Here is a 25737-nt window from a genome sequence, read left to right on the forward strand (position 1 = left end):
TAAATATCATGCACTATGCTACAAAATAAGTCTAAATAAATTTCAAAGAAATAAAATAAATTTGGCCACATTCTCTGCTAATAATGCAATCAAGTTGTAGATAAAAAAGAGGAAAATAACTTTTAAAGACTGCATATATTGAGAACAATTTTAAAACTGTTAATTCATATTTCAAATGTCAATTAAAGAAAAATAAAATGCAAATAAAAATGCAACTAAGCAATAATGGATATACCACATATCAAAGCATATGAGGAACAGTTCAACTAAGCTTAATAGGAAAATTTAGAGATTTTTATGGCCAAAAAAAAAGAGAAAGATATTAATTACCTAAGATTTCTATTTAAGAAGTTAGGAAAAGCAAAACAATAGAAGCCTAGAAGCAAAAAGGAAGAGATGAGCCCTGGACAGTGTGGCTCATCCCATGCACTGAAGGGTTGCTTTGTTTCCTGATCAGGGCACATGCCCAGGTTTTGGGCTTGATCCCTGGTAGGGGGCATGCAGGAAGCAGCCTATTGATGTTTCCCTCTCATATCAATGTTTCTCTCTCTCCCTCTTCTTTCCTCTCTCTCTCTCTCTCTCTCTCTCTCTCTCTCAATCAACAATCAATAAAAGAAAAAACCCTAGATAATAAGAGAGGAATATGCTAATTAGCCATTATGCCCTGAGGCATAAGGACCAAGCCATCACGACCAGATCACCTATCAGCAAGAGGGTGGGCCAAGGAGGTACAAGCAGGCTGTGGAGAGCTACAGGAGGGGGCAGGGCAGCAAGCTATGAAGGGGGGAGGGGGAATGGGGCGGGGGGAGCTACAGGAGGGTGGCAGCGACCTACTGGCACACGGATTTGTGTGCAGGGCTAATAGTATATGTATAAAAGATATGATAAAGGTAAGAGTAGAAATAAATGAAATAGCAGACAAAGATGAAACAGGGAAAGTCAATAATGTCAAAAGTTGGTTCTTGGAAAAGATGGCAAAATACACCTCTGACAATATTGATCAAGTAAAGCAGGGTAGGAGGATAAATACTTAATAAGGCTGCAAAGTGGAGCATAGGCATAGATTAAAAAGATTTCTTTTAATTATATAAAATATATATAATAAATATCAAAATATAAAAAATATGAACAAACTTCTAGAAATATAACAGAGCTGGCTTTTAACAATCTGAGATTATCTTCATTTGAATTAGAAAGCCTGAAAAATTTTGTGATTAAACAAACTGGATGAATATTTTAAAATCTGCCCAGGAAGAGTACCAGGCCAGTGTAGTTTTACAGGCAAATTCTTACTGATTTTCCAGTTTACATTTCAATCACAGTTTCAAACATTACAAACTCTTTTTGAAAATAAAGAGAGAAACAATTCTCCTAAACATTCTTGATATCAAAATGAAACAAGCAAAATATAAAAAGAAAAATTAAGGATAAATCTTATTCAGGGACAGATGTGACATTCCTAGACATGATGATGATGATGATGATGATGATGATGATGATGATGTAAATCCACCCACAGCCTGCCTCCTTGTTGCTGGAAGCCAGATTTCACACCTGTGTCTTCAATCTTCCTAGTTATCACCTTTCTCATGGCCGTTGTCATCACCTTTGTCAGTGAAAGGAGAAGATCCTGGCAGCCCTATGAGTTGGAGTGGAGGGACATGCACAGTAAGCTCAACAGCAGTTCTGTTGATAACAAGGTTTTACTCAGTGCTGTGCCTTCCTGTCTTTGTCCTCCATTCCTTGAATCTTAGCTCAGAACCAGTAGGTGTAGGGTTGGTTGCCTTAATCCTGATCAGGAGCAAAACAGCCTTGGTCCTTGTCCATGGAGCTCTCAGTCTCTTCAGAAAGACAGACATTAATCAAATAATTACACAATAAATACAAATGTGCAAACTGTGATAAGAAGGAAGAACATGAAGTTCCTCAGCATTCTGGAAAGGTATGTTCTGGAAGGGTATGTTCTGGGGAACCAGGCTTTACTTAGTGGTTAGCGAAGGGTGCACTGAGGAAATAATATCTGATCTGAGATCTAAAGAAATATCAAGAGTTAACTGGTCAATGAAAGGAAGAGAAGATGGATCTGGTCAGAGGGAACACTATGTCTGCATGCTCCTACACAGGAGGGAACAGGTTGTCCTGAGGAATTGGACTCTAGTGAAAGAGAGTGTGACTGGGAAGGAGCAGGGCTCAGTCAACCAGGTCCAGAGTGGATTTGAACTTAGACATTCAGTGGCTTTAAAGGGTGATCACACAATCAAATTAGGCTTTTTCTAAAGAAAATAGAATAGAGCAAATAACAGGGAGGACTACTGAAGACACCATGGCATTAGTCACATGAGAGGTGATTGTAGCTTGAACAACATGGTGGTGGAGCTGGAGATGCACAGAGGAATGCTGATGAGGTTTAGGAGGAAAAAGGTCAGAACGTGATGATTAGATATGAAATGCTAGGGGAAAAATGAGGATGGGCTAATGGAAAGATGGAGAGGCGACTCACAATTGGAAACAGTAGACAGGTATCAAGTTAGGATTGAGGTGAAAATAAAATAAAACTTTATTCATTTTGGCATGCTTTTGAGACAGCAAAGTGGAGATTTTGAGCGGAAAACACAAGTTTGAATCTCTGTGTTAGAGTGTGGTGACGGTCTGGGGAGGGGGCATGAGCAGGGTATAAAAAAGAGGACATTTATAATACTTTCAACAGTAAAGATAAATTAAAAAAATGTCTACATGGAAGTTTGAACCCCATCAATTGTTGATGTTGACAAGTAGGGAAAGACAATAGAGAGCAGATAACATAGTTGGGTGGGCAAACTTTTTGACTCGAGGGCCACAATGGGTTCTTAAACTGGACCAGAGGGCCGGAACAAAAGCATGGATGGAGTGTTTGTGTGAACTAATATAAATTCAAAGTAAACATCATTACATAAATGGGTACGGTCTTTTTTTTTTTTTAGTTTTATTCATTTCAAACGGGCTGGATCCGGCCCGCGGGCCGTAGTTTGCCCACAGCTGGTTTAGGATCAATGAAATTTAACACTTAGAATTTGGACAGAAGATTAAAAAGGAGCAATAGAGAAGTGAAAGGAAAAGCAGAAGAATGCAGAGTCATGGAGAGCAAAGAGAAGATAGTGTTTAAAGGAGGAAGTTGTGATCAACAAGGTTAAATGTTCCTTTGAACATGTAACTAAAAAAATAAAAATTTGTGTTGAACCTGGTGATGTGAATGCTATTGATATTAATAGGATCATTCAAAAGCCAGATTCAAGAGGTTCAGCTAAAAGTGGATTGTGAAAAATTGGAGAGAGCCTTTTGCCAACCCTGCCTCCGCATTTCCAAATTAGTGCTGTTGATAGTATGCTGCCTTTGTATCACGTACCAGTGCATTTACCCTTCCATGCTAGAGAATGCATTTTCCTGAACAAAGAGGGAGCCATTCATGTCTTTCTTCTTTATCACATAGATTTTTTTTTATTTAGTTGAGAAGAGAATTGAGAATCCAAGAGAATATATATTAATGAGCATATAGTGACCACCACCATGATACAGAAAACCTCTAATGTGCCAGTCAATATGCTGTGATATTTCCACTTTGGTTTTAAAACAGAAAAGCATTATACCATCACTATACTATTTGTTATCAGGCATCAAGAATGAGTTCTAAAACACAGTATTTATGTTCCATACTGGAAATTACTACAGTTCAAATATAGTCTCCTAGTCCTTATGTTACTGGTCGAAGTGGAGTTTTTGGAGTGCCGTGAGGAAAATAATATTCTGAGCTCCCCCTCCCCCAGTAGGATGGGGTTTCATGGGAGGCTTTATTGATGATGTACAATTAAGGAGGGTCCCCTTCAAGGTCTCAAATCTGTCCATCTGGCCATAGAAGAAGTCCAATCTTATCTTCAGCAGGGTCAGAATTAAGGCCACTGCCCAGAATTTCTGACCCATATTATAGTCCAGTTCAGCATCTGGCTAGCTGAGCTGTGTTCACAGCTGCAGTAGGCCATGTGGCTATGGAGGCAAGCACACAGGCGGGTGCAAGCCAAGGAACAAGAGAGCAAGAAGAGCCCAAATGGTATTGCTCAGTGGTTTAGTGTTGCCCTATGAACCAAGAGGTCAGGGTTTGATCCTCCACCCCCTTCCCCAGTTGCCACTCATGCCTGGGAGGCATGCAGGAGGCAGCCAATCACTGATTCTCTCTCATTATTGATGTTTCTGTCTCTCTCTCCCTCTCCCTTCCTCTCTGAAATCAATAGAATAAACAAAAACAAAAACAAAAATAAAATAGAGAGAGAGAGAGAAAGAAGAAGAGGGGAACTCTTTGTCTGGGGATTTTAATCTTCCAAGATTATAGATGTTTATAATGGCTCCACCCTCCTAGGCAATGATCTTTTCCCCAGGTTAGACGAAGAGGCAAGCACCTTCCCTATGTCACTGCCCATGCTTCCATCTCCCCTTTGTTCTATCCCTTCCCTCAGTGATCTACGGGGGATGGACTGGTGTTTCCCTGGGGAGCTTGAAGCTGTAGCTTCCTGGTGAAGCTTCCCAGATGACCATCCTTATGATGTCTGGCCTTCCCTTTACCCTTTCTCTATTATTAACATTAATAAATTAGCCAGTTACAATGATAACGCTTATATCATAGTTTCCTTATATTATACTACACATAGTTCCTTATGCTATGGTTAAAATTAGTCACTTGTTCAGTATGTATCAGAATTATCGCAGATTTGTTAAAATGCAATTTACCATTTTTATCCTATACAATTCTGATTTATTGTTTCTTTGGTGGAATTCTGAAATATCTCTCCAGGCTGTGCTGAGGTGGTTGGCCCAGGGATCTCACTTAGGGAAACACTGCTCTGTGTGTTACACTATCAGATGTGAAGTTCAGAAGAACTATGGGCATTGTACAATTATTCATCATCAAATGGAGATTCAGTGATAGTCACAAATTTTTACTTATTAAGAAAGGTTTCACCACAGACTGAAAAAAGAAGATACATCGTGCTAAGTTTCATTTGATCAGCAAACAAGTTTGTTCTCATCTCTCAAGACTGGAGAGTTCATTGCTTCCCTGAAGGCTAGTTACACTGGGATTGGTGACATACTTGGGAAGCAGTTTCCTTGTTCCTCCTTGCAGCAGAGGGCCCAGCCCAAACCTGTCAGTCTTAACTCCTAGTATCCCTACAAGTGCTGCCCTTTAAGAGCCATTCTGACCACTATCGATAAACTAAGGGGGGGTGGGGGTCGGGGGGGTGGGGGCAGAACTCAGTCTATACGCTGAAGGGACAAGGAGGGAAGGGATAAAAACCAAGATACAAACTATTTTGTAATTTAGATTTTTTTCTCCCTTTCCTCAAATCTTGAGGCTTCAGGCCAAATGATAGCTGAGAAAAATGTAAAGGAAAATAATGGGCATGTATGTTCAAAATTCTATATTTAAATTGTTCATAATTTAATTAATTTTGCTAGTTCTATTAATCTTCAGAAGAGTAGCTAAATGCAAATGTAAGTGTCTGAAGGCATTGCAAATTATGCAGAAAAGTCTGAGTAAAATTCCAAGAATATGTATCTATATGCATCACAAATTACAATTTAAGGGCCTTTCCAAGAACATTTGCTTAATAAACAGGAACAAGAATGGAAATTTTTGCAATGCTAATTATTATACTACTTTCTCTTTCCAAATCGTACAAGATGCTTGGAGATATGTTACAGGTGTTCATTTGGAAGAGAAATAATCTTTAACATCTATTTCATGTGGAGAATGAAAGGTTAAAGAAAACGAAAGCGTGTGGCTCAGAAAGGGTGCTCCAGAATATTGTAAATATTAATGAGTGTTTGTGTAGTGATGGAAAGAAAACGTATTTACTCAAAGGAAACAAAGATCTTCATCACCTTAGTCCAGGAAATGGGTTGGAATAAGTACATGCATCATTTCAAAAGTAGAATATGAAGAGGCATGGTTTTGCCCAAGATTGCTTAAACTACTCTTTCATTAAGAAAGGGTATTATAATAGAAGTCCTTACCTCTGAAGTATTTACAGGAATAGACTAGAAAAGTTCTCAAGTGATATCCTGGCAGAACTGGCCTCAGGTCAGTTTAACAGAATATAGAGGTCAGGCAGGAATTCAGGAATGCTAGGGAGATCACATTTCTTCCACCCCTGGACGATCTGTACAGCCTTCAGTGTTCCTTTAATTGCTGTCCTGAATCTCCCCCTCTCCTTTTTTTTTAAAGGTAGAGGCATATTTCAGCCAGTTCTACGGTAACTAGTACAGGAACTTAGAAAACAATCCCCAATGGTTCAAGATGAGTAATAAAAAAACAACCTGTTGGACATTGCCAAAGAAAGTGAATGAAAGTCTCTCCTTGATCAAAATATTTATCCCAGATCTGTGCCTGTTTGTTGTTGCAATTCTTTCATGCTGGACCCATAGATGTGCCCAATAAATTCTGACTCCTTGAAATACAAGCCATGAAAAAAAAATAAAAACATGGACGTCATGTTGTGGTTTGGCAACTCTGCTCTCTGCCCCTACAATCTTGTGTAGGTAGATGGTGAAAAGCATTGGTTTCTCCACTCTGACTATTGAGCAGTGATGTGCCTAACAACTGAATTTCTTATGTGAGCCCAGACCAAGGATCAGTTGTCACTCAAGAAGAGAGCCCTGGGATCCTGGCCGCAGGAATACAGGGAGCCCATTGCACAAAGCTTGTATGAAATTCAACTCTGTGGAGCAAAGGTATTATAAACACAAGCAAATCATTATTTCAATCTTGTAAGGCTTGTTTTCCCTTCAAAGACAGTAGACTATGCCAATCTTTATTAAAAATGAAGAGCGAAATAAAAAGAGATTGCCTAGGCATGTAACCCATTCCCCATAGCCAGTGGAAGCACTATCATTAGAGTGTAGCTAGAATCATCTCTAACCCCTGTGGTCAGTTTTTGAGATACTGTCATAGCCTTACAGTTAACTTTTGGGAAGGAATAGGAAGTGGGTGCTAAACTTTATCTTAAACATCTGGGATGAGGATAAAATTGATTCAAGCTCTCTAGAAGGTGCTATGTTTCTTATTGTTTGAAATTCTGAGATTTGAACAGAACTGTACATTGAGTAGGGGTGTGCAATCCTTGGTGCCATTAAAGTGGCTTACATTGATACTGAATCCAAAAGTAACTTGCTTATTTACTTATTTTTATTTTTTTCTTATGTGTTCCTTTTCCTTCCCTCCTTCCCTTCCACTCTTTCTTCCTTTTCTCCTTACTTCCCTCCCTCCCTCTCTCCCTTTCTTTTCTCTATCTTTTCCTCCTTGTTTCTCTCCTTCCCTCTTTCCTCCCTGCTTTCCCTTTCTCCATGTCCCTCCTGTCCTCCCCCCCACCACCCCCCCACACACACATACTCCCATTCTCTCCTGACGCTGTCACTGTCAAATATTGGAGAAGTAGCAAGAGAACAGAATTGTTGTCTCATCAACACACTCGCCAGCAGGAGTTAAAGTATATTCTGGATTCCCCACTCCCCTGCCTACCATTCTTGAAATGTGATGGGAGGGTTTGCAACTCAGGAAACAGAACTGGTTCATTTGACCTAGCAGGTGAGTTTTTGGATTTCAAGCAACAAGACAACTTCTTTTTAGACTTTTTTATATTATCAATATTGATTTCTGAAGGAAACATAATTACTTATTTATTATATATTGACATTGTATAATAATTCTTTTAGACAATGATATCAATATTATTACTAATAATATGATTCTGAAAATAACAAGATTTTTATGTTTTATTTTGTAGGTTTTTTTAAAATTCTTTTTGTCCTTGCACTATATGCCACTGAGAAGGCAGTGTGAAATTATTATGCTGTATATCACTTGAAGTAACTCTCCTGTGTGATTAAGCCACCATAATAATCCACAGTTAGGTTAATTTATCCCATTTCATTTTAGTTTTTAGGTACTGATTTTTAAAATTATGTATAATTATATAAAACATTTACATATTTCCAAAATTACATCTACAAAATATAGTATAGACAAAGAAGCTTAGCTCTAAGCCTCTTGACCTCATTCTTTTTGCTCTATGTCCAATTATAGATAGCCTTTTCTATAGATAGTGACTTAATTTTCCATGTTTACATATGTGTGTGCACACACATATTTAATACATTCTGTTTTGGTTATTTGTTAGTTTATAAAAACTGTCAGACAACTAAGTTACTTGAAATAACAGTAATCATTTCATATCTTTCAGTTTCGGTGGCTCAGAAATTCTGTGAATCAGCTGAAGGGCTCAGCTGGACAATGTGAGCTGAGAGTCTCTCAGGCTTATAGTCAGATGCTATTTGAAGTTGGAGCAGAAAATGGAGTTGCTGGGGGCAGCTGGGCATCTCTTGATGTAAGTCTTGGGGCTTCTCCACATAGAGTCATTAAATGGGTTAGTTCAGGCCTCCTCACAGCATGGTAACTATCATGACAAAGATTACTGGGGAAATGCAGAAAGACTCAGGAGTCTACTTGAAGTAATCCCCACTGGCCAATGGACACTCTGAACATCAATAATAATAACTGTATCAAAATGCATCAGAAATATTTAAATCCATTGGTTCATAATGATATTAAATTTTAAAAAATCTCACTGGCTTTGTCTGTTTAGAAGATGCGAGAGAAACAACTAACTCAAATGGGAAAACTCAAGCATTTATTTTGCCTTTTCTAAATGAACACAGTCATCAGATTTGATGAGAAAAAGTTTCATTCTATAAAAGTTTTCTGATTTATGAATGAAAAATGCCCCACTAATGACAGAATTAGAGTATCACCATTTTACCACCCAAAATGTTATCATGTTAGAGTTGGCTGGTGTACCAGCTCTATCAAATTCTCTCTGCATCCATCTTCAGAGGCACATCCTAGACCCAGCAGTAGATGGCCTGAGTTGGCAGTTTGAGCCTCTCCTATTGTTATATTCTAAGCTCAGGTGGGATTCTCTGAAGTCTGGAGCCTCGTAAGGTTCACACCTTACTCTCCACTTCCATATGGGTACAAACTGCCCACCTGCACAGTGTGAACAGAAAAGGGAGGAGACTTCTGGGGCTTGAGGACCAGCTCTCTTCACTGCCTCTAGAGCTAATGCTGCCCCTGCCTCTGAGAACCTGAGACTCCAACTCACCAGGTCTTGGAGCCAATTTTTGGGAAGTGCATGAACCCCAAACCTCCTGATATAGTATATAGACCCTATATACTATATTGTAAACTAAATAAATATTCTATCTTTTCCTTCTCTATTATCTCTCATAACACCTCCTAAATAACGATGAACACTATAGGCATTTAATTAATAATTCAAGAATAATGGCTGAAATAATCAAAAAAACTTTTGTGTCCTTTGCCATTTGCAAGGGAATTTTCTACTAAAATCAGGTAAATTTTGCTGAAATCACTTCTTTTTTCACTGTTCCAATTTGCTTTCTTCGCCAACAAACTGAGATTAATTGATAACTGGGAATATCCAGTGTGATTCTATCAACCCTCAACACTTTCTGGTCCATTTTAAAAAATAAAACAAGCTCTTTCAACTCTGTCATGGCCATTCCCAGGTTTCTACGACCTTTGTCTATTAGAGTGTATGGCTTCAGTGTCATAATCAGTCCTCGTCATTTGCAGATTCCATATGTGCATCATGTCACTTTTCACAATGCCTTCCTTGTAAGATGTATTGAGAGAAAACTTTTGTGTTTATCTTTTTCAAAAGAAGAGGAGAGGTAAAAAGCTACAGGGCTCACAAAATCAACTCATGTGAGTGGGGTTCTTCGTGTTCTAGGACGGACCCAATGCAACCACGTAGAGAATTCCGATGGCACCCAGGAGCGTGTGCAGATGCAAACACATGCCTCCAAGGTGTCCACCCCACAACGTGGAGGAACAGAAAGCCATTTGGTGAAACTCTTTCTCAGAGCTCATAAACAATACAAGCTGTGACACGCTTTGCAAGGGGAGAGTTGCAACAGCAATGTTATGCTGTTTGTCTTCTCCTAGCCCTTGCCACTCTGAATTTACCTCATGTACTCATTCACTCATGGGCTGTTTGGAGTGGCGACATCCTGCCCTGCACCCAGTAGAATGATCCAGGAGAGCTTGCCTCTTCACCACATTCCTGCCTCAGCCTAAAGTTTGGCACATGGCGCATGCCCCATAAGTATATGTCGCATGAATGAGTATCAAAACAAATAGGTACCAGGAAACACTGGAGAAATGGCCTGTCTTTAGTGCATACATCGAAGAGAAAAAGAAGTCCAGCTTCAGCTTGCCCATCAACTGGCTGTGGAAGTGCCATCGGTTAATTAATTTCAATCTCAGATCACCTGAGTGTAAAGTAAGTCATTTAATCAGTTCGTCCTATGTACCACGAAAGAGAAGTGTGGGAAAGTTTTTAATTGGTCTGGAAAGTTACCTGTGGAAACCTCTGTTCATTTATTGTAATGGCAGATGTGAGGAATTCTGAAAAATTGGTGTATAATTTTAGAACAATTCTCCTATGGTTAATTTGAACCCACATTTAGGTATGACTTGTATGATAAAAAAGAACAATATCATCTTTTTTTTCTCATCATCACCTAATAATCTCATGAAGAAACATGAGGAAAAATTAATTAACTATATATAGTATCTGTAAGATTAGTAGGTAGGATAATGAGTGAGAAACAGCGACTTTCATAGAAGGAAGAACAGTATTCTATCTATTATGTTCTTTGATATTGCCATAATTACTCTTTTAAAATCATATATATTAAATCATTTCATAAGGGCCTGCCATTTAAAGGGGAGCACTTATTACATTCAAACATAGGTACTAATACTTTCTTACTTTGTAATGTTTCATACAATAGTCGCCTCCTATCCCCATACAGCACCAGTAAAGGTAAGTGGAAGAACTAAGATGAAAAATGTGTCAGATACTGTACTTTATCCTTCACCTCCTCCCTCCCCCCCCCCAGGACAAATCTAGTTCTTACAATGAATATTTCCCCTGTAAGATAATGTGGCTTCTTTTTTGCATAAGGTGAGTAAACATCGCGAATGCACGAGTGCCCCCTTGGTGATATATTAGTTTTGTGCTGGCTTTTAATGTGTGTGGCTGGAGTCAAGTTGACATTTCTTCACAAATACAGCACTTTGTCATCAGCTTTATGAGATAAGTGACGTCAGTCTGCAGTTGATTAATAGCCAGTGATCAAAAATCAGTTGTTTTTGAGTGGCATACCATTGTAATAGCATCTAGAATATGCCCAGAAACCCCAGGGCAGCCAGTGCCAATGTCCATCTGTGTTGGTGATGAGGCATTCCTTCGTCACTCTTCCCGATCTGTAAAGCCTTCTAGAAAACACACTTTCTGTGAAATCTAGGTTGTCAGCATAAAAGGAAAGTTGGCAGAACATAGGGTTCTGTTGCTAAGCGATCCTTGGCAAATATGATACGTGTACGTTATGGCATTTGATGACACCTTCAGGAAAGGAGGGAATCCAGCTCCATGAAAATGAGCAATTTCTGAAAGATGGGTGAAAGCCACAATTGCCCAGGGCTGGGAGTCCGTCCTGCCTGTCTGAGAATCTAGGCTGAGATCACCTCAATTGGGAGATAACATTAAGTTTTACTTAGTATGTAGTTTAAGAACTTTCTGCCTGTGTCTACTCTTGTCTAACCTTTGTACAGGAGAGAGTAATGGTTGTGCTGTTTCCATTTATCACTGTGTCAAAGGGGACGTTTAGTAATAGCCATATGCCCAGGTGAATAGATGCTTCCAGGGCTTCTTGAGTACAAGAGTGTAACAGAGAAGGAAAAGAAAATTATTTACTACTACTACATGGACTGTGGGGAAAACATCTGGTAAAATGCCATGGGTCTTGTGCTTTGGAAGACCAAGGTCCATTCAATTAGACTAAAGGAGGCTCTGAGATCAGCTAGTCCAATCTCTTATTTTGCATATGAGGAGACCCAGGTGCAAAGGGGTTAATGGATGGCCCACAGTCAGTCACACGGATAACCGGATAACCGATGGCCTGCTGGGACCTGAGTCTAGCCCTGTAACCTCCACAGGGCATCCCTCAGCACATGGCCATGTCTCTGTAAATAAAGTACCTGATAAAATATAGAATAAGCTGTGAAAATCACAGAACCTTAATTTATTATCACTTTAATTTCAATGAAAGTTAAACTTAATGATCCAGCAAAGATTTGTTCAAAATTAGAGAAACACGAATGACAGATTTGATTACAGTATCACCAGCTTGCCTAGTGGAGTTTCCACAACCACTCTCATGAGCTCTGTTGTCTCGATTGGTTTGATTGTGGATATTTTCTCCTGATTTTAACTAAATAAAGTCATAATTCCTGGGCCAGTTGTTCTCGGTAAGAGTTGGCACCTTCTCCAGACATTCTCAATGCTTCAACCTGACAGATACACCCATAGAACAGTAGCCCTTTCTGCATTTTTCTGTCTTAACATTACATTCTTAGATAAATCTGCTTCCATGTAGGAACTGTGGCACACACATGCCTTGAGACGGTCATGGAGATAATCAGCAATCAGGAAACTTGACAAGAGTAAGCTGAAATTTGCAACAGGACAGAAGACATTTTAGAACAATATGTAACTCTGAAAAGAACACATTCTCTAGTAAACCAACATGGGCCTGACTTAAAAATTGCTTGATTAGGTGTGTGTTCACCGTCCATGGCATTTTGATAGGGCCTACTTACCAGAAGTAGTAACTGAAAGCCCTCTATATTCCTTAGTCCTTCACAGTCAGTGCTCTTAAAGTTGTGTTGTTAACAAATAGGAAAATCCCCAAGGCAAGGCTTGTTTGAAGGCTATATCAGAGTTTCATTCAGGGGCCTTGAGACTTACTGGCTCATTCTCTGGAGGCATTTAGACCCAACTGGGTTGGAAGCCTGGCTGTTACACAATGTAAAACTGGACACGTGACAGTCTCTCTACATTTCAGTAAAAAAAAAATCATCTGTAAAATAAAACTACCAGGTTATAATAAGGGTTAAGTGAGTTAATATGTGTAAAGTTCTTAACACAATCAATATTTACCATGTGTTCATCTGTAGAATTAGGATAAGGAAAATACCTACCACATATGGCTATGGTGAGAATTAAATGAAACATGTAGGTAAAGTGCCTAGAATATGCTCAATAATTATAGCTAAAATAGTGATGATAATAGTGATGATGATGAACTTCCATTTTAGTGAATTAAAAAGATTATGGAGTCCATATCAATACCATCTGTCCCCAGTCACCCCACCCTTACTATCTAGATTCCTGTTGATCCAGTTTAGCTTTCTTGTAAGAAGGCTTACCCAAGAGATTTGTAGAAGAAAAGTGTGCCTAACTTGAAAATAAATATTTAACAGGTCATTCTTCAGTCTCTGAGATCTGTCTCTACATCACTTCAACCTGCCCTGAATCTGTGTGATCACATTACAAGCTATACATTTCATATCAACAAAAAGGTGTTTCATATCTTAAGAGTATGTTCTTTTTTCCATGGGCAGGTCAATAGAAATTATGGAATAATATAGTTTCCAAGTCAAGTAGTTTAGCTTAGCAAAAGAAAGCTATAATTGGAATCAATTAGTTTACCACTATTTTCAATTCACAAGTAAAATGCATTATCAAAACTTCTAAAAATTACTTGCCTGTATTCATAATCATCAAATGAAAGGAAGCAGGTTCTGTCATCAAAAAGTTCACCAGTTTGGTGCTTTTACAAACAAGAAAACAATTGTAGGTTTAAGGCCCAATTATCGCTGCTCGTTTAAAATTTCACAACCAAAATTTGTAAATCCATCTGATTTGAAAGCAGTTAGTATTTAGTAAATAATAGTAATTACTTTTTGCATTTTGTACAAACACTTCCAAGAAGGATCAACTCTGTTTTAAAGTACTACTGATCTGGAATTAAAAATCATTTAAATGTTTACTCACCAGAGGTGAGAAGGGGAAAAGAGAAAGTTAGAGCAAGGGAGACGTGTACTAAGGAGAAGTGTTCCCATGTATTCATTAATTTCTTTTAAAACTGGAGATTCTGTTAGGGGAGACTTTATATGTATCTCAGATTTTCTCAATAGTTTAATTAACAGGGAAATAAAGAGATGAGCAAAGTAATATAACTTAAAAGAGACTTAAAAGATAAATTAATTTATTTTAAATAGGCAAGCCTAATGAATAACATGTAGAGATCATAGTTGGGTGAATAAATCATAAAGATTTGCAAGAAGTTACTGCCACAAAAGTCAGGGTGCAGGGGGTTTTTGAGGGACACATGGAAGGGTTCTTAAAGGTCTATTTTGTACCTGAGTGGTGGGTAGTTCACTAAGCTATAACTTTATCCTGGGTGATTTTCTAAATATTGGATTTCTTTTACAGTAAAAGTAGTTTTTAAAATTTATAATGCAAAAATAAAAGTTACTATGAAATATAATATATACTCATCCCTGTATTTATTGAGCAAACATATAAAGAGCACTTTGGATGTGCTAGGCACTGGCTCTCCACTGAATATTGTCCCTGTGAGAATGCCTAAGGGAGCCAGAGGTGAAGAGTGAGATTGAAGCTTGGGAAACTTCACCCTGGCTGGTGTGGCTTAGTTGCTTGGGCACCATCCTGTGCACGAAAAGGTTGCCGGTTTGATTCCCTCAGGGCACATGCCCAGGTTGCAGGATCGATCCCTGGTAGGGTGCGTCCAGGAGGCAGCTAACCCATGTTTCTCTCTCACATCGGCGTTTTTATCTTTCTTCTCCCTCTCCCGTTCTTTCTCTCAAAAATCAATAACAATGTTTTAAAAGCTTGGGAAATTTCAGAAACCTGGGATCACATCTAGTTAAGTGGTTTTCTAGATCTTGCTCAGTATTCCAACCAATCTGAAAACAGAGGTAAGATGTTTACCTCTGATGCAAAGTAAGCATGGCCATTTGTAGGTGTAATGAAACCAATTCTGAACACACTCACCCATAAGACACTCACCTGCAAGGTTGGGAACAGGACAGGTGTGCTGTTTAATCCCACATTCCATAGACCAGGGGTCCTCAAACTACGGCCCGCGGGCCACATGCAAATACAAATATTGTATTTGTTCCCGTTTTGTTTTTTTACTTCAAAATAAGATATGTGCAGTGTGCATAGGAATTTGTTCATAGTTTTTTTTTTTAAACTATAGTCCTGCCCTCCAACGGTCTGAGGGACAGTGAACTGGCCCCCTGTTTAAAAAGTTTGAGGACCCCTTCCATAGACTTTTGACTGGTCACATCTCTAATTAAAATGCAGCAGAAGATATAGAATAGCCAAAGTTTCCACCAGAATATTTCCTAACAGCACTGGCAAAAAGGAAAACTGTATAGAAGACCCTTGAATCTAATCTAGATGCCTTAAACTTGTATTATGAATTCAAAAGCAAAGTGGTTGGAAGTGCTTTTATCTCTGCGTGGCTTCAAGTTTGCATTCATGATATGAGACAAAAGGTTGTCTCTGAGGACAGATATTAAAGGATATGTCATCTTTGGCATAGGATTTGATTATTGGGAAGATTTCTTTATTTAGCGACTCTCGATCCCTTTGTTTGAATCCCTTTTATGTTGCATTTGTGTGTGAGAAAGGAAAGTTTCTAAGAAACCATATCCTTTGCTGACTGTCTAATCCCAGTAAAATCACTTTTTTCCCCCTAGAAATAGGCCATGTGTCTATTTCTTATAAACTGAATCCTTCACGTGTATGTTGCTTGGTTATCAGAACTGTTTGGAAATTGATAATATATTTGACATCAAAGTTTTCAGGTGAGAGAAAAGATAAAGCCGAAGGATAACAGACAGAGCCCCTAGATCAGTGGTTCTCAACCTTGGCTGCACATTAGAATCACCTGGGAATCTTTTTAAAATCCTGATTTCTGGGCCTTATCCTCTGGAAATTCTGTTTCTTTGTTCTGGGGTGGGGCCACAACATTAGTAACAAAGAAACAGAATTTCCGGAGGATGAGGCCCAGAAATCAGGATTTTAAAAAGATTCCCAGGTGATTCTAATGTGCAGCCAAGGTTGAGAACCACTGCCCTAGATTCTTTTGCTGGGCCCACAAATAAAATACCGACAGCACATTCCCATTAGATCCCTTATCCTTGCCTACACGTAGAAAACTCAAATGAGTTTTCTTTTGCCACCCAACAAACCCATTGATGGCTACAATGATAAACTGATGACGTGTCTGACGCCCGGTGGGAATACTGGTTTGGACTTGTGCAGACAGTGTTCCACCAGAAGAGATGTTTTCTCCAAACAAGGCAGTCTGGCCCATTTCTGTCATTTCCCCTCCATTTGTTAATGGAAAAAGCAATTTTTCTAAGCCTCCCAGTGAAGTTAGTTTTATCCTATGGCTTGGGGAGTTAATTTAGATGATTGCCTTTGCATTTTCATCTGCTTTCCTCCCGATAGATAGTATCTGGTTGTTTTTGATACAACTGTTCAATTCATTCTATTCTGCTTACAAGCCAACACTGTAAGACAATAATTATAAAACCGATAGTAAGCAGCGGCTCTTTTTTTAGCTCTTTAGAGTTGGGTGTTAAATGCTGAGAGGATATATTTCTGTAGATAAGCATGCAGATTGGCAAGATGAACCAGGTTTACATCTTGGACCTGCCACTCACTACCTGATTTTCTGGACAAATTAGCCTCTGTATCTCTCCATTTCTTCCTTAGAAAATGGAGCTAATAGCTTCTCTTGTATTGTGATGTAAATGCTCAACTAATGTTACCTATTATGTTAGATTCTGTGCTTAGCATTACAATTTCTCCACGAAATAGATATTTATGTCAAATTTAAAGTGTGTGGAGGGTTTTATTTTCTAAAATTCCTTTACTTATAGCTATGCAAGGGATGGCACATTTGAGCATATCTGACCTCCATTTGGGAATCATCTAATCTTATTGACGTGTTCTTTGAAATATTTACTTTGAGAAAAAATTTAAAAAGTGAAAAATCCTGGGCCTTATTTCTGACTTAAAGAGCAGAGATTTGGCTGACTTAATTGTGACTTCTGTGGTCAGTGGTTCTGCCAAAGGATTTTGTATTTGGTACGAACAAAAATATCTCTACTTGCGTTTGGACAGGTTGGAGGGAGAACAGTTTGGTTCTGAGCAAGACCGTGAAGTGATGTGTCTTTGTTCGTCAACATCCTTTCTCTGCTGCCCCTGTTTCACTGCACTTCTCTTTCAGTGGGAACTTCTCCACCAGAAGCAGAGTAACCAAGGAGAGACCAGGATAGAATACTAAATAGAAAATGGCCAAAGGATTCAACCCTGGGTTCACTGCCAGGTCAGCTGGAAGCAAAGAGAGAAGAAAAGAAGCCAAGAGAACAATGAAGCTGCAAAGTGTGGAACTTGGAACAGGGCAGCCCCAAGTGGACATGTGCCAGGGAGTGCCTGAGCGTGCACTGTGCATGTGTGTGCCCTAGCAGGGAAGAGGAAAGAGACCTCATGCGTTGTGATGTCCTGGGATGCTCTACTCCATCTCCATGTGCATTCGTTTTTTGAACTCTGGTAGCATAAGAGGTAGCTTTAGGGAAATGTGAAAAAACACCCCCTTGAATACCTAGTATGCACCCACTAAATGCACATCGTGTACATTGCATACTTTCTCCTAAGATACAGTGGGGCTTGGTCAAGGGTGTGGAGGGAGTCACAGGAAGCAGGCATTCTCCTAACCCCAAAGAGTGGGTGGAGAAGCTATGTGGTCTTTGTGTTTCAGTTCCTGGGAGAATCGTGCGTTTTGCCAACTTTGCCTGTGGCACTGAGGAAAAGTAGACAGCAACACAATCAGTGGCATGTTTGCAAGAGCAGACTGAAGGTAGGAAAGGGTAAGGAAAGGAGAGAAATTATGTCCTACCTGCTCCTCCATGTTTCCACAACCTCTCTATCTGCCCCTTCACTACAATCACTCCGTCCTTAGGTAATTACACCCTCAAGAGAAGGCTGGGTCCCACGGCTTCAGTTAATGTCTATAGATTAATGGGGAGGCCCCTGCAAGGAATAGAATCTTGGGGTTGGAGATCCCTGGTTATCATTTTCTCTTTCCTGCAGCACTGGGACCTGGAATACCCCGTGGAGCCCAGCTTCTCCCACTGACCTAGCCACCCACTTCCCTCTCCCTCTTCCTCTTGTCTTCCCCTCACCAAGACCTGAAGTTCCAGCAACAGGGAGTGACTGCCCTGGGTTCTCAGTGCTGCCAAGCCTCCTTTGAGGATGGGCGCCTTCACACCCCAGCTCTGTAACATCCCTGAATAATTCAGCAGAAAGCTCAAGGAAGGTCAGTGTGTGCTGCTGGCCCTCCTTCCCTCACTCCAGGCATCTGCTTCTCAAATATTAATAGCAAGCATCCCAGTTTGTGGTTGTGGAATCATTTTGGTTGGTCATGATCATTGTGTTTTTAATGAACTAGAATAGAGTAGAAACAAAATTCAACATATATGGCATACAGTAAGCACTGGTATTACTTAGTGAAAATTTTGTCCTAGGATTTGTGTGTGTGTATGGGTGGATGCATGCACACATGAGGTTTTACAGTGTGTAAAATGCATTTATTAACCTGGTTCATGGTCTAGGAAATTATAGTTAGGGTAGAATTCCACAAGACCAGGACTGATGTACATAGAATATGACCACCCTACCTGGCACCCATGCACACCTGAAGTGAATGGGCAGGGGCTGAACTGTCCAGACATTGCAATTGAACTTGGCTCACAACTCTACTCAAATTGCTCTTTAAGAAGTCACTAAGGACTTCAGATATAGCAGATAGAGTGGCCCATTTTCAATTCTTACTATATTGCATTTGATTCTTGATGAACTCCTAATTCCTGATTTCATTTCCTCTGATTCCCTGCTTGGTATTTTCTCATTCCCTTTGATCTCTTTTTTACATCCATAAAATAATTGTCTGCTGGGGCATGGCCCTTGGTTCTGTCCTCAGCTCTTAACAACCATGACTGTGATTGCTATGACCAAACTAACTTTGTCAAACTCAGGTGTTCAAAAGGCGACATTTGATTGTGTGGTTGTAGTCTTCTCTTACTTAGCATGGCTTTCTGCTCATAAACTTAATATAATGGGTACACCCCTTACATGTGGTTACATAGTTTTCATAATTATGAAATCCATAATTTCAAATTTTATTACATATATAATTAGAAAGAGAGACTTCCTGATATTCCCTTGTCAGCGCATAATGCTTGTAAAAAATGCTTTGCACAGCATACATCATGTGCCAACGTACTACTTGTAAAGATGTATGACAAGAACTCAAGTATAACAACAGTAATGTGGACTCTTCAGTGTAAAGCCCCATCTCAGGTCAAGGAAAGCTTCCCAGGAAGTGACGTTTCCTGGAACTGATGGTTGGCCAGCCTGAGGCTCTGCCCTGGGAACTTGACGCTCTTTGCTGGGGAGTGTTTAATACATCAGCATGGTTGTCTGCAGAGACCATGAGGGGCAATTAAAACACTTCCATGCTGCATGTTCTACTCTCAAAATTATTCACCGGGTGATCTTTTCCTGTAGGTTCTACTGTGCTATTTTCTATGCAGCTTGCTATCCCTAATTCTATAGCTAAAGTGACCTTCAGCCCCACATTCAGAAGAGGGAAATGAAGCTTTCACAACTTGCTGCCGATTCAGAGAGCCCCTCTGACAGGTGTTGTCCATGGTCCCAGCAATTATATTTTTTAATCTAAGAAATTTTTATGTAAATAAAATAATCTCAGTTTCTTAAATGAGACAATTAAACTCCATTTTACCTTGTTTCCCCAGGGCTGTGAGGTCCTTAAACTGAAAAAAAGAAATCTTTTGTTCAAATCCCTGATAGAAACATGACTTTTATTCTCTCTATTGACTGACATCTATGTTCTGAATTTTTCACAACTGCATTACATGGACAGGAGAAGGAAGAGGTTAAGCACTACCCTGTGGAAGCCAATCTGAATAATTTAGACACACGTGTTAATTGCTAACACGGGACCTAAGGGTCCCACTGTCATTTTCATTTGGTCTTTGGGTCTGTAGCTCTTTCCCACTAACTTACTTCTTAATGGGAGCAACAACTTAGTTACTCCAATGCCCATTCCATATGTGCTGGCATTTGTTATCTGTGTTCAGATAACAATGTTTAGCTCTGCTCTCACTGGGAGAATGTAAGGCTAAGTCCTTAAAGTCACATGTGAACCTGTTGTGATGGAGGAAGAAAGCCCTCATTCCCTAGTTGTTTTATTGTTCAAAATATTCATGTTTTTCCCCCTGGGCATTGGACTTCTTTGCCCATGAATATCAGGGTTGGCCATGGTACTGTGTTTCTTCTAGTAGGAGAACTGGGAGGATTGCATAAGGCCAGAACCTACCGTGCTGAGTGCCATGTCTCTTGTGTGGACGATGTAATGTGGGAGGAAGCAACATGCACTGTCTCTGGGCAGAAGCCTCGAAAGCCAGCTCATGGTGCCACTCCTTTCTCTTCTTCTTCTGCAACGAGTCTGACAACGTTCCAGATAGTGGCTCCATTAGACTAGGTCCCAGATTAATGATAACACTGAGCGGAGCCGAAGCTGATGCCAGATAGACATAGAATATAAGTAAGAAATAAACCTGTGCTATTGGCCAGCCTGAGTAACCCCTGAGAAGTGAGCAGTGTTTGTTAGTAACTAGTGTATCCTAGACCATCCTGACTGACACACTTTCTAATCTGTGAGCATTTCCCATAGAGTTACAGACCTTTGAACCTGGAGCTACTATATATCATTCTCTTTTACCCCTCATATTATAGGATCTTGGTTCTATTTCTCCTCCTTAGTAAATATTCTGACAAATACATTTTTTTTGTTACAAAGTTGTACAGCGACTTTTAAGGAAAAGTGTCTGCTACAGCGATGGCAACCCTGGTGATGGAAGACACATGACTGAGGAAAGTGGCTGAGGTGACTTGGAGAAAGGTCTGTAGCCACGGTGTAGAAGGCACATGATTGAGACAGGATGTGCCTGTCCTGGGCGGAGGCTGCCATGGCTGCAGCTATAGGGGCTGGGCCAGCTCAGAGCTCTACTGCAGGACATGTAGGGTCTCAAACACAAAATTCATACACAAGTCGCCTCTCTACATTCCACCACAAGTTTACATCCCATCTAATACTATGGCCTTTACAAATTTATATTAAAGCTCAAAAGAAAGGAAATGGTAAATGAAGTCCACTGACACCATTGCACTGAGGTCATACGACTCCATACATCAGATTCAATAGTGACAGAGATAGACTGTGAAAAAAATTGGCAGGGTGAAACTTGATCATTTAAAAAATATGTTCCTAAGTGAAACATTGTATAAACTTGGTGGGCCTATGATGTGTATCTCTATGTATTTATGTAATGAAGTGCATCGGTTTTGATAGGTGCATTGAACACAAAAAGCTCGTAATATACACAGAAAAGAAGAAACTTGTGGCCGCTGTCTAAAATGTTAGAACACTTTAGAACCAAAGAGGAAGGTTTCGGGATGAGTCTTCAGAGAGGTGGAGAAAGTGTGCCAGCAGGGGTGGAGGCAGTAAGTCATATATGATTTCATGATGATGCATAGCCTTGTCTCCCCAGACTGCACTGGCCTTGGAAAAAACAAGGGTGTGACGAATAATTATGAAAATATGAATAATTATGAGTATCTAACAAAGCCAATAAAATTCCATATTTTGGTTTTTTTCCTTAAGGTTCTAGTTGCTACTATTCTGTTCTGAATAACTTTTGTCGTTTTTCTATAGTGTTAGAATATAGACTCTAACATTAGATCACCTGGGTTCTATTCCCATATCTGGTAAACTACAATTTCTTGGGCAATTTAACTAATTTCTCTTATAGATGTATTCACATCTATAAAATGGGCATTTTGAAAACTACCTACCTCAGAAGATTGTTCAGAGTATTAAACGAGATGATTCATATAAGTGCTTAGAATAGAGGCTGGCGCTCTGAAAGCCATTGATAAATATTATCTGCTGTCCTCTGTGTTATTTTGTTTAATTCAGTCATTATTTGATACAGTTTTTTGATGGTTCTCTGCTCCCAACATCTGCTCCTTGCATGTACCTTTTATAACTTCAGAAAAATAGATATTGATTATTTTGATTTTTCTTCTGACCAAGAGGAAGATTCAGGGACTGGATTTCTCTCCTAAGTGAAACAACAAAAGAGACAGTAAAAAATAAGGAACAGGGGTTTTCTGACATTAGATATCAGCCAGCACAGGACCGTGATCCTGAGATATAGGAAGCAAACAGGATAACCGTGTAATTGCCGCCAGTACTGCCAGGACAGTGTCTCCAGCGGCAGCATAGGAAGATGATTCCCCAGGAACAACTGTTTCCCTGAATAGAGGAGATGACACTAAGAACCCACAGAGGCCAAAGTGGATGGAGTACCCTCTGCAAAGTACCATGGAGAAGAGAGATGGAGGGAGAGAGAGAGAGAGAGAGAGAGAGAGAGGACACACTGAAGAGGGGTCTCCTTAAGTCTTCAGCTGAGGGTCATTGCATGCTCAAAAGGAAACTATCTTCATCTGGGGAAAGAACTGCCTGAAAGAATCATGGGAACAGCCCTGAAGTTCTCACAAGGCCAGGAATAGAGTGTGTTCCCACCCACCAGAGAGAAAAACACTTTAAGTTTACGGAGTTCCAATAGGGCACTGTGAGGGGTTTTGCCTGAGTGGTGGGCACACATAACCCTGGACTAAAGACCCCGTTGGTCCCAGTGAAATCAAGACCAAAAAAGACCGAACTGTTCCCAAGTAATGCAACTGTGTCCTAGTACAAAGACCAAGGTTACTTACGAGGATACGGAAATAGTCAGCACAGATAAGATACACAATGTCTGCCATTTAATGAAAAATTGCCAGTATGAAAAGAAGCAGAAAAATAGAAACAAATCCCAAACAGATCTGAAAATAACACAGATGATACAATTATTAATAAAAACATTAAATCAATTGTTATAACTGTATTCTATATGTTCCATTCTATATGTTTAATAAACTATAGGACAAATTTGAGCATGTTTTTGAGCATTGAGCATAAATTGAGGGAAAGACCCAGAAGATATAAAAATGAGTCTACTCAAAGTTATAATGATGAAAACTACAATATCTGAGGAGAAAAAGATACTAGATGAGCGTAGTAGTGTACTAGACACTGCAGAGGAAAAGATCAGTGAACTTGAAAACGTAGAAAAAGAAACTATCCAAAATGAAACACAGAGCAAAAAACAAACAAACAAACAACAAAACAAAAAGAGGCTGGCAAAAAAAAATGAACAGAGCATCATTAAATTGTGGGGCAATTTTAAACAGCCTCCAATATGTATAATTGGAGTCTCTAAAGAAGAAAAGAGAAACAAACCAAAAAAACTATTTGGAAACTATTGTCCAAACATTTCCCAAATTTGGGAACAACTATACAATCACTCCTCCAACAAGCTCAAGTAACCTGAGCACAAAAATGCATGAAGAAAGGGCACCAAGGCACATCATAATGAAATTGCACGAAGAGCTCTCTTAGACAAACTTTCAAAGCTTTGGCATGATGGCAAATAAATATTTTAATTTTGCTCCACAAAGGCAGCTTGTCCTCTTTTTATCTAAGCTGGTTGCAACAAACAAGTCCCAGGACTTGATCTGGAGGGCCGTTCATCAATGCTCTTGGGGCTGAACACGAACTTTGCCCTCAGACTCTTCCCAGGCACCTCAAGTCTCGTGCTTCGTTTGGAGTTTTGGGGTTAAGTTTCTCTATGTCTTTTGGCTTTCATTCCTCTGCCTGGGGCCCCTCTGATTTATTCTGTCTTTGGATGTCCACTATAAACAAATTCCTGATGGCCTGTGCTGTTACTTCTACATATTCAAGGCAGACAATTGTACACCCCTACCAACCCCCCCGAAATGTAAGTTACCTTTGTCTTTTTTCACTTTACTGCTTCTGGTTGACTCACATGTTCCTTTTGATTATCGATAGACATTGAGAGATCAAAAGTAAACCTGTAGTCACCTTAACTACACTCCATGTAGGGCCTTTAGATACCATCATTTTCCTTCTTTGGACAGGACAGGTTTCATTTCATAAGAAGACTTCACATTTGTGCTTTCTTTCATGTTGGGAACATTCCCCTCTGCATTTCACAGGACTGGGACGTCTTCATTCACATCTCAGCTTGGACAGCCTCCCTATATCAAGTAGACTCCATTGTCATTCTCCATCAGAGCACCATTTCTTTCCTTCAAAAACCTGATCACATCTTGTCATACGGCAAATTTTGATGGAATGCTCTCTGTCTCTTTCTCTCTGATACATGAGAAGTCATAGGAGGGACCAAAATATTAGGGGAGGGGATATTTTAATCAGGAACCCAGAAAGCTGCCCGTCAGTGGGTGAATTCCAACCACCCCTGGACAGGCATTGCCCACTTAGCCCCGGGAGGGAAGCTGAGAGATCTGCCTGCCTTGCAGATTCTGAAGCATTCAATGGCCAGCTCCTGTTGACCACACAGATCACTACCACACCAGGACACCGCATTTTACCACGACGCAGACCCAGGTCACACTGCACGGGGCGCTCCCTGGCAGACACAGAGATGATGCAGGGCAGGGGCTGCCACCCCACTTGTGCCCGTGGGAGGGTTTCATAAGTAAATAAAGTTGCTTTAAAAACAAAGGGCAGGGATGGAGCTCGCTGTTCCTGGAATTACTCCCAGGACGCACTGTGTAACAGAATGAATGCATTTGTGAGTTAAATGGAAGAGCCATGAAATTCATGGATAAAAATGGAGTGTGTTTTGATCTGAAGGGCGGGGAACATACCCTTTTCATGATGTTATAAAAGAGTAAAGTTTGGCATAACTCGTGAAAATGAATGGTAGTCTTACAGAATATACAGAAAAATATGTACTATAGTTAACTTAGGAAAATACTGTCAGTGAAAGGAATTTTCACACACTCATGATTTTAAAATGCAATAAAGAGTGATTCTTTTATGAGACACAGGTAATTTGGTAATGATAGAATGTGCTAGGTGGGTTGTTTATCTTGCATTAATTAGAAGTTAGGGATTAAAAAACATTATTATAAACAAGGTGCTACTTTAAAAATAGCTCATCCATATCATTTCTCATTTTACTATAGTTAGGAAACTATTTACATTGCATTTATGTGCTCCTATACACAGATAATAGATATGTTTCTAACTTCATGAATTTTATTATAATATTTTATTCACCATTTCTGTTTTATTATCTTCAACCTATACACATACATTAAACTATCTTTTTATATTTGTCTGCTATTAGGCCTCTCATCTGTAAGAAGCATTTGAATGTGTTTCCCTTCTCTCTCTGACCCTTTCTTTCTCTCTCTTCCTCCCTCCCTCTCTCTCTCTCTCTCATTCTATACTCAGCAAATTTGCTCTTCTCTGTACTGAAATAATGTAAAACACTTAGAATAACTTCAAAATCCACAAAAACACTACATTTTGAAAGTGGCATGTGAAGGAAGACACTTCCCTATGCTGAGGAATTCTTTGAAATAGAAAGGAAAATCCCAACAGTGAAAAGAGGTTCACTTAACAGTAAATTTAATCAAGAATAAAGATCAATAGTGTAAATGTAAC

General features: G+C 39.6%; 1 long non-coding RNA gene across 1 annotated transcript in view; it reads left to right on the plus strand.

Moving 5' to 3' along the window:
• The first annotated feature begins 10152 nt into the window (after positions 1-10152).
• LOC111825573 overlaps positions 10153-25737 on the plus strand; it is a 50200-nt gene continuing 34615 nt past the window's right edge. Inside the window, exons 1-2 of the long non-coding RNA XR_002828763.1 lie at positions 10153-10385; positions 20938-21039. This is a non-coding gene — a long non-coding RNA (uncharacterized LOC111825573). The remainder of the gene's footprint in view (positions 10386-20937; positions 21040-25737) is intronic.

Source organism: Myotis lucifugus, unplaced genomic scaffold (assembly GCF_000147115.1).
Source record: "Myotis lucifugus unplaced genomic scaffold, Myoluc2.0 scaffold_33, whole genome shotgun sequence".
Lineage (NCBI taxonomy): Eukaryota > Metazoa > Chordata > Mammalia > Chiroptera > Vespertilionidae > Myotis > Myotis lucifugus.